The sequence below is a fragment of the Glossina fuscipes genome, unplaced genomic scaffold (genome assembly GCF_014805625.2).
Source record: "Glossina fuscipes isolate IAEA_lab_2018 unplaced genomic scaffold, Yale_Gfus_2 155, whole genome shotgun sequence".
NCBI classification, from domain to species: Eukaryota; Metazoa; Arthropoda; class Insecta; order Diptera; family Glossinidae; genus Glossina; species Glossina fuscipes.
This window is the reverse complement of record NW_023998498.1, coordinates 603184-612385: the sequence shown is the minus strand read 5'-3', so window position 1 is coordinate 612385 and position 9202 is coordinate 603184.

Sequence of the window (9202 nt, the reverse complement as noted above, 5' to 3'; positions counted from 1 at the left end):
ATGCAACTTTCCAGGAAGGTGGCCAATACAATTTGAAAGAGAAATAGAAGTCCTTTTATTTTCGATGAAAGCACTGGAAAAGTTGCTGTCAGAGGAGTATTCGCACCACATTTGTCCAAAGTAATTAGAAATATCATGTGCGTCAGTTAAAGTTCCATTGGGAGTGCAGATGGCAGAAATTTCGTTCAGATTTGAAGTCCCATTGAGTCTGTTGATTTTGCTCCAGACAACTGCCGTTGAGGTATTTCTGTGAATTCTTTTCGAAAAAAGTTCGAAACTAAGTGCCTTCGATTTTCGTAATTCCTTCCTGAGTAGAGCATTGGCCTTTTGGTATAATAACAAATGATCATGATCAGAACATCTCTTAAAGCCGTGCCATAGATCCATTTTATTTTTCCTCAAAAACGAAAGCCAAGGAACCCTAGCTCGTTTAAAAGAGGTGTAGGATTGAGGAATAGAAAGATGAGCAGCCGTGCGAATCGCTTTGGATATAACAGCAGCATCATGGTTGCAGTTCCCGTTAAATGGCTTTGAATTCAAAAATGACTCGGCCTGTTTGGAATAATTGATCCAATCCGCTTTATCTAGGAGGAATTTGGCCTGTTTTGCTGGAATAGCAGAGGACGTAGAAAGTTTAAGATCGATTATGATTGGAAAGTGATCACTATTATGTAGATCACCAGAAATAGACCAGGACACCAAAGGAAGAAGTGAGGGAGAGCAACAAGTTAAATCGAAAACCACTGTAAATTTTATGTTTAAGATTATTTGTATCGCTACGACTTGTATGTTTGAGCTAAAATTTATGCGAGTTATATTTGATTTAATAAAAACACCAACTCCTTGTATGGAATATGAATTTTGATCAGCATTCGCGAAGTATCCAGTATATGATTTGGGTGGAATAGGATTAAAAGAGCTTCTACAATGGGTTTCTTGAAGCGATAAAAAGGTTGGATTAAAATCACTTATGAGTGTACGGAGTTCATCAAAATTATTAATAAGTCCCTTAATGTTCCATTGTAAAATTTTAAAAACTTTATTTTATTGTAGTGACATGCAAATGGAATGGTAGGTGAATTAAGTTGACATGTCAGCGTCTCCGTCAAAAAGGTCGCTGTAGGAATTTTGCGTGAAAGATTTATTCTTACCAGCCGAATAATCTGTACTTAGGCGGCTTGGTATATTTGAAGCGCAACGAGTGGGCGCACGTGAATAATTTGAAATTGGATTTTGATTAATAGATGAAAGAATGGATTCATTACCACTTGTGATTTGTTGAGTAGAGTTGAGAACTGTAGATTCTGGGGAATTTAGTTTATTAGATTTTAATATATATTTTGTTGTTTTAATTTTTTCAATATTTGGTGTTGTTTTGGTTTTCTCAATATTATCTTTGGCGGGTGATGGAACTGATTTCGCAATATAATTTTTGGTTAATGGTGGAACCGGTTTCCATTGGAAGGAGTTGGAGTTAAAGTGTTATTAGGCTCGATTTGTGAGGCAACAGCAGCGTAGGTATCGCTTTTGCCCATTCCTTCGACTACAGATGGATTTCTGTCCCGGTATTTGCGTCGCGCTTCGCCCATGCTACAATAGTTTTCTGTTTTGATTTTTAGTATTTCACGGATCTGTACAAAACGTGAGCATTGTTTGTCTAACGCTGAATGTTGATCATTGCAATTTATGCAGAAACTTTGGGTACAGCTTTCAGCATGTGGAGGAAGACCACAGTTGGCACAGGATGGTGCACTGTTGCACCTTTTTGCCGTATGACCCAGGCGTTGGCAGTTTTTGCACCTCATAGGATTTAGAATGTATAGTCCTTCTTCACATTTATACCACGCCACATCAACTATTCGCGCCAATCGATAGCGATCAAAGGTTAAAATAATTCTTCCTGTAGGAGAGCGGGTTCTTCCGTCATCATTCAGTTTGGTGAATTTATATACTTCAGTCACTCCTTGATTGCCCATTTCGCGAACAATTTCATCTTCCGGCACATGCTTTAAGCACGGGACATAAATTACGCCTCTAACTGATTTAAGTTTTTCATGCAGTTTAGCGGAAATAGCACATAGGTTAGCTAAAGATTTCGACTTTATGAGCTTCTCGGTTGCGTGCGGGTTCCCAGCGAGGACCAGTAAATTCCCATTGCGTAGAATCGAGATAGAGTCTATGTATGTTGTAATGCTATCTAGAAATTTTTTTGTAGCAAAAGGGCTAATTTGGGAAATTGTTACCCTAGCATCGGTTGAAGAAATAACAATATATTTTTTATCAATAGAAGTGATGTCACTGATTGGCAATACCAGAAAGTCGGAATTTTTAATTTTTTTTTGGCGGGGGATGTGTCAGCTAATAGATAAAACCTATTCGAGTTTTTATCTGGAGGCCCCGGGGCCATTATGCCTTACGGTTGTCTATTATTTAGTTATTTGTGAAATAACCACCCACTTGAAAAGGTTTGGGAAACTACTGAGGATGATGTCAAATGTTTTCAATTTTTTTTTTTTTTTTTTTTGTTGGATTTAAAGGAAACACGTACGGTATCCGCGAAGATCAGTTTTAGCAATAAACACACAAAAAGTTCAACATATTTTAATAAATTTGAACACTTTTAAAAAATATGACCACAGCGCTTGTACAGAGTTGCCGTTGTACTATATTGTAAAATAATAAATGATAATAGTGTAACGTAAAATTACAAAAACAAATTGAATGATGTTCTCTGAGTAGAAGAAGAGAAGATTTCGTGAAGATGAGGTAAATAAGTGGATGCATGTGTGCATGGGTGTAATCGCAGATCACGATATCGCCGCGTTTGCCAGAAAGGTAGGAAAAACTTATATAATTTTTCTCAATAAATGGCTTTTTCTAGTGAAAAAACGAAATTGACCCACTAACCCACCCACTAATATATATTTTATATAGTGTATATATACATAGCGTTTACTATATATAGTAAAAACTGTATACATTATATTAATGTATTAGTTTGGGGAAAAAGAAATCCATTATTTTTATATGAACTCCAGGACTTTATTTAACATGCTTCGGATTGTCCGATTTGGGTCAAATATGCACCGTTTTGTTGTATGATTTGTTGCCATTTTAAAGGTAACTTCAAAATGTCTCTCTCATAGAAGTCCTTGTCTCTATTTGCAAAAAACTCTAGTAGTCGATTTTCACAATCCTCCCTAGATTCCAATTTTTTATCATTAAAGAAATTTTGCAATGCAAGAAAAAGATAATAATCGCTTGGTGCCAAGTCCGGACTGTATGGGGGATGCATTAAAACTTCCCAACCAAGCTCCCGAATTTTCTGGCGAGTCACTGTAGATGTGTGTGGCCTAGCGTTGTCCTGGTGGAACACGACACCTCTCCTGTTGGCCAATTCTGGCCGTTTCTGGTCAATCGCTATCTTCAAACGGTCCAGTTGTTGACAGTAGAGATCAGAATTTAGCGTTTGGCCATATGGAAGCAACTCATAATAAATAATCCCCTTCCAGTCCCACCAAATGCATAGCAAAACCTTTCTGGCCGTTTGAGGTGCTTCATCGCTCTTTGACCACGATCGTTTTCGCACAGGGTTATCGTATGTGATCCATTTCTCATCTCCACCATCCGTTTAAGAAATGGGTCTATCTCATTCCGTTTGGCCAAGGCTTCGCAGATGGAAATTCGATCCATCATGTTTTTTTCTGTTAATTGGTGTGGCACCCAAACATCGAGCTTCTTTTTGAATCCAGCTTTGTGTAAATGGTTTAAAACTGTTTTATGGTCGATTTTTAGCTCCTGGGCGATGTTACGACTGCTAACATGCCGGTCAACGTCGATCATTTCTCCGATTTTATCGACATTTTCGACGACCGGCCTACCTGTGCGAGGTGCATCTTTAACAACAAAAATTCCTGAACGGAATCTACGAAACCGAAATTGCACATAATTGGCTGTTACAGTATCGGAACCATAAACACCATTCACAATTTTAGCCGCCTGGCTTGCATTTTCGCCTTTGTCAAAGAAAAACTGTAAAATGTACCGAATTTTCTCTTTGTTCACTTCGATTTTTAACACGCTGTAACTCACAACTGAATGCACCAAACAAAAAACAGCAAAAGAATTTTTTTTACTGCAAATGTACAGTATGTAAATGTACAGTATCGGAAATTGTTTGATCGATACTTTACGAGAAATCTATCAGTGCAGCCATCTACCGAAAAAATAATGGATTTCTCTTTCCCCAAACTAATATATCGTATATAGTATGTATATATATGACATTTTATTATGGTATTTATAATGCAAAATATATACATATATATACACTATGTATATACTATATATATACTATATATATACTATATATATATACTATATTTAGTATAGTTTATATAAAATATAGTGCATATAGTATATACAGTATATATATAAAGTGTACTATATAGTATATAGTAGCGTACTTTGAGTATTATTTTGGATTTTGTACTAAAATATTTCCAAGGTATTTGGCAACGGGGGAGACTAATATGGTGATTATTAGAAAAAAATGTTCTACTGTATACAGCAAAGGAGAGGTTTTTGACTAATATGATGGCTTTTGCACTAAAATATTTCCAAGGTATAAAGAGGGGAGTATTTGACTACCATGGCGGTTTGTTGGATATTGGAGTATATACTAATTATACAATATATTCAGCATATTATATATACTCTCAATGATGGATTATATAGGTTTTAAGTAAAATCAGTAACAAAATTGCACCTTCTAATAATGTTAAACTCGTTTAGTGCACGATTTTGCGTATGTAGGCGTCTGTTCATGTGAATGTGTTATCGTTTACTTCCTTTACGCACATTTATTTCATGTAGATAGTGAGCTAACCATATGACATACGTATACCGTATATACTGCGCTAATCATATGATATATGTATACCGTACGCGCAGTTATCTAAGGCAATTAAAAAATATTTATTTGGTCTTACCAACTTCTGTTGAATGAAATTGTCGGCGTAGACAACAAATGCAGTCACGTTTAATGCACTAAGGTATGTATTAAATATGTACCTTTTTTCTATGAATTCAGTCTTACGTTGGCAAAAAATACTAACGACATACCCTACCCATTATAAAAAAATTTCAAGGTTTGAATAAACACACTTGTTAGTTGTAGCTGTTGTACTAGACAAGACTTATCCGTAAGAACAGTGCATGCATGTAGGCCGATTGCTAATCCTCAAGTTGGTATAAGGGTGTTGTTCTTACTGAATTATCTCAGCTAGGTGTTTAGAAGGGACAAGTCTATCCTATCAGTAATATTCCTTATTAGATCGAAAGAATTGTGACTTCGTAAGTGTCCTCCAGATATATTGGATTATTATTTTCTACAATTCAAGTTCATTCTTAGACGTTGTTTTATTTGGTGCGTCACTCTATTACTTCGACGCTGGATCGGGGTTTTCGCAGTGTTTATCTTCAAATCTTCTTTTGTATGTAACAATATATGGTTTTGTGCGTAATTCTTTAGTCCTCTACTTATCAAATAACGCCCAGCTCATGTGCACTTTTTTATAATAAGACCAAGCATGTAATGTGGTTTCGTTTGATGTCTTTTTTTTTTATAATTATTGGTGCAAGATTACAAATTGCATTGAATTGGTTTGTCAGGCTGTAGGAGAAAATGCACTGCATACAATAATGTGGATAAAAAGAAGTATTGAATACTTTAAAAAAAAGAGATATGTTGGAAATTTATTAACAATTAGAATAGCAATTAAAACATATGCTATACACAAAGGTAATTATCATTAAGCAGCAAAATGAAAGATATCTGAACAATGCACAAGAAAAAAATTATTTTTATAAATAATTCTACATATATGCAAACGCAAAAATAAAGATTACCTTCTCTTCTTTTTTATTATAAACAAAAACTCCAGAATTCTGTGAAACTGCGAATCTAGCTTACGAGTTCAGCTTTTTGTGGAACATCGACCCATTGATCAATATAAAGAAATTGAAAGTTCAGCTATTCGTTTACATTCGCTCGTGACATTAATATAAGCCTTAAACATTTTTTATATATTTCTTTCTTACTGTGACTTACTGACGTGTAGCGTAATTACTGTTATCATACTGTTATGAGTGGTTGAGGGAAATACGGATACTTTAGACGAAATGACGAACATGTGCGTTCGATCGGAATTATTTTTTAATTCAGCTCGAAAGCTCGGGCAATTTGTGGTCGAATTTTCTGGCATGATGCAAGAAACACTCTTTGCATTTTCAGCATCAAGATGTTTCATTAGCTTAAGCATCTGAACCGATTCAATTATCTGCAAGACTTGCGATAGAAAACCGAACTTTGTTAAAATGCGACAAATGAAATGAGACTCCACCAAACTGCACCTCCAACTAGGGCCAGGAACGACGTTGGCGTAAGATTTCGCATTTATGAAGCTGAATTGAAAAATCATTCCGATCGAATCAACTGACACTGTTTGCAATAAAATAATTTTTTGAACTACTTCAATGACCTCGAATCTCAAATCTTTTAATACCTTTTGCTGGTACGTGCACCATACTATTCGGCAACCCTTTTTTCCACTTTGAAAATATTAGTCGCATTATGCGCATTTTGTTTATGTAGGAGACGTTGTCGTTGTTGTTATCAAGAAAAAAGAGAAAACAATATAGTGGGCTCACGATTAAATACCACACACCACCCTGTAGGAAGTAGTCAAAAATGTGGCCTGATCCGTAGCATTTTCGATAGCGTTCGTCGTCATCAAAAATTACGTTCTGCAGGTGGAACAAAACAAAACAAGACGGACGGTTGGACAAACAGGCTTAGATCGATTTAGAAAATGATTCCAAATCGATTTGTACAATAGAAGGTGGATCTGCCTTAAGTGTTTCTGGGTGTAGTATACATCCGCATAAGCTTAATATACTCTCTTCTTACCACAATTAGAGTGGTGTATAAAATGCAAAGAAATATCATTTGTGAAAGCGAGAAAGGTAGAGAATTACTGGTTTTCTATTGATTGTAAGCACATTCGCGGGCAGAGTTCGCTCATTTTTAATGTTAATCTGACGAGAGAAAAAAAGAAAATGTTTCAACATCAATTCTATCTTCTCAACCAAGCAACAGTTGTTACGGGACGGCATAGAATAAATAATATTGCACTATACGCAGTAATTGTGCAATATTAAGATGTTACTAAAACGTCCTTTACAGGTGCAAAATCTAATATATTATAACGTGAACCATCTTTTATGATTGTGCGTTATATGTTGAATTTGTTTTGGAGATCTATTTACAAATTATTTACAGGAACTTATGTTTACAACGCTTTGATTCTCTTTCTGGTCTTGTCCGTTCAAACATTGCAATTCAACTCCCGCGGCTCGACTCTCCCGACTAACTTTCGTCTCACTGTGATTTCCGCAAATAGTCAGCTTATATACTCTTTTACAAGCAAGTTACAATTACCAAAATTCATTGCGACATTTTCACTTCGTGAATCGGTTTTCACGTTAAATTTTCTGTCAATTAATCTTTATTTAGTATACGGTGGCAATTTCGTAACAATATGATCTGCAGTGACCGCAAAATCAAAGACCGCAAAATCAAAGTCCGATCAAAATCAAAGACCCCATTTTATCGTTAAGCACTGACTAAATTTGTTGATTGCTAATCTATAGATCAAAAGCTGTAGCAATCTATTTCGCCCAAATGTCTTCAAAGGGGCTCTTTAGCAGGCAGGTAAATGTCTGATGAAATCCGAATTTGACCATATATGGGTAGACAGCGCATGTCGGATAGGTATATGCCTAAAATCTTTTGTTTTATATAATTTGGGCACGTGGCAACAATAATCAGACGTAATACTGACACATATCGCAAGGCAACGATATTTTTTCTAAGAAAGATTATGTCGTGCCAAATTAAAAGTATTCACCGATAGCATTTTGTTTTATGTCGTATCCGAACCGGGAATAAAACACAAATATATTTTGATAATCCCAGACGTAAGAATTCACGCAAAGGTCCGGACGTACCACTCGTATCGACTGCAAAACCGGATCGCTCCAGTCGGAAGACGATAGTTTATATTTGACCAGAAGAGTGTGGTTTATTATTAACTATTTAAGTTTGATGAAACGGTTTATATCAAACGCTACCAACAACAATTAATCGTTTTGAATCGTCGGTTGCTCAAAAGACGAGCGAAATGAAAAAAAGGCCTTTTCTAAATGGCATCGTTCCATCCAAGTAAAAACATTTCGCGAGATTTTCAACTGGAAAGTGCTAGCCAATGCGGCTTATTCATCAAACTCGAAACTTTCCGATTACCACTTGCTTACGGCGAAGGGTTACACATTTGATGAGCAGAACTTCATTTCTTGCGAAAATGGCTCGTTGACCGGCTTGTCTCAAAAGAGCAACAGCTTCTTTCGCGTAACATTGAGAAATCGTGAGATAAGTAGGAGGGATGTATAGCTAGCAATGGACAACATTTCGAACAATACATTTTTTATTATTATCGCACAATAAACGCGTATTTTCTGCGCATAAATTCCGGTAACGATGGCAGCCCTACTTAGATCTAAAAAACGTTGCTTAAATACGGGAGAAACAATCTTTAGTAAGCCCTTTGAAATTTTCAAAATAATTGCAACTCATATTTTCGCTCACAAGCGGCTTATGTTAGCACTTCTCTTAGCCGCCAAATGACGTGTAAAAAGCTTATGTTAATTTCGCTTGCCTTGCACTTTAGCTCGTATGGTGCTAGGTTTGTTTATGTAGATTTGTTAACAACATTCGACAATTAATTATATCGCATACAAATGTTGCCTTGCATATATATATATATATATATATGTGTGTATATGTATAGGTCTTGCACAGGAAATGAACGTACGCACAATCATAAAATTGATTTTTTCTTTTGTTTTTGCGTTTTAAAGCAAATCCCGCCTACTTAACGAGAAGCACGAATCACATTCGCAAATGCTTTAAGCAATAATATAGATTTAAATTTAAAAAGTTATTAGACCAGTTAAGTCTAGTTTAATATCTAGAGTAATAAAAACAAACGGTTGCATTACACTCTTCTATAGCAGTGTGAACATGTTTTGCGGCAATGCGTTATTAGTGCGTTTCAATTGAAATCTCTATGACAATATTTGT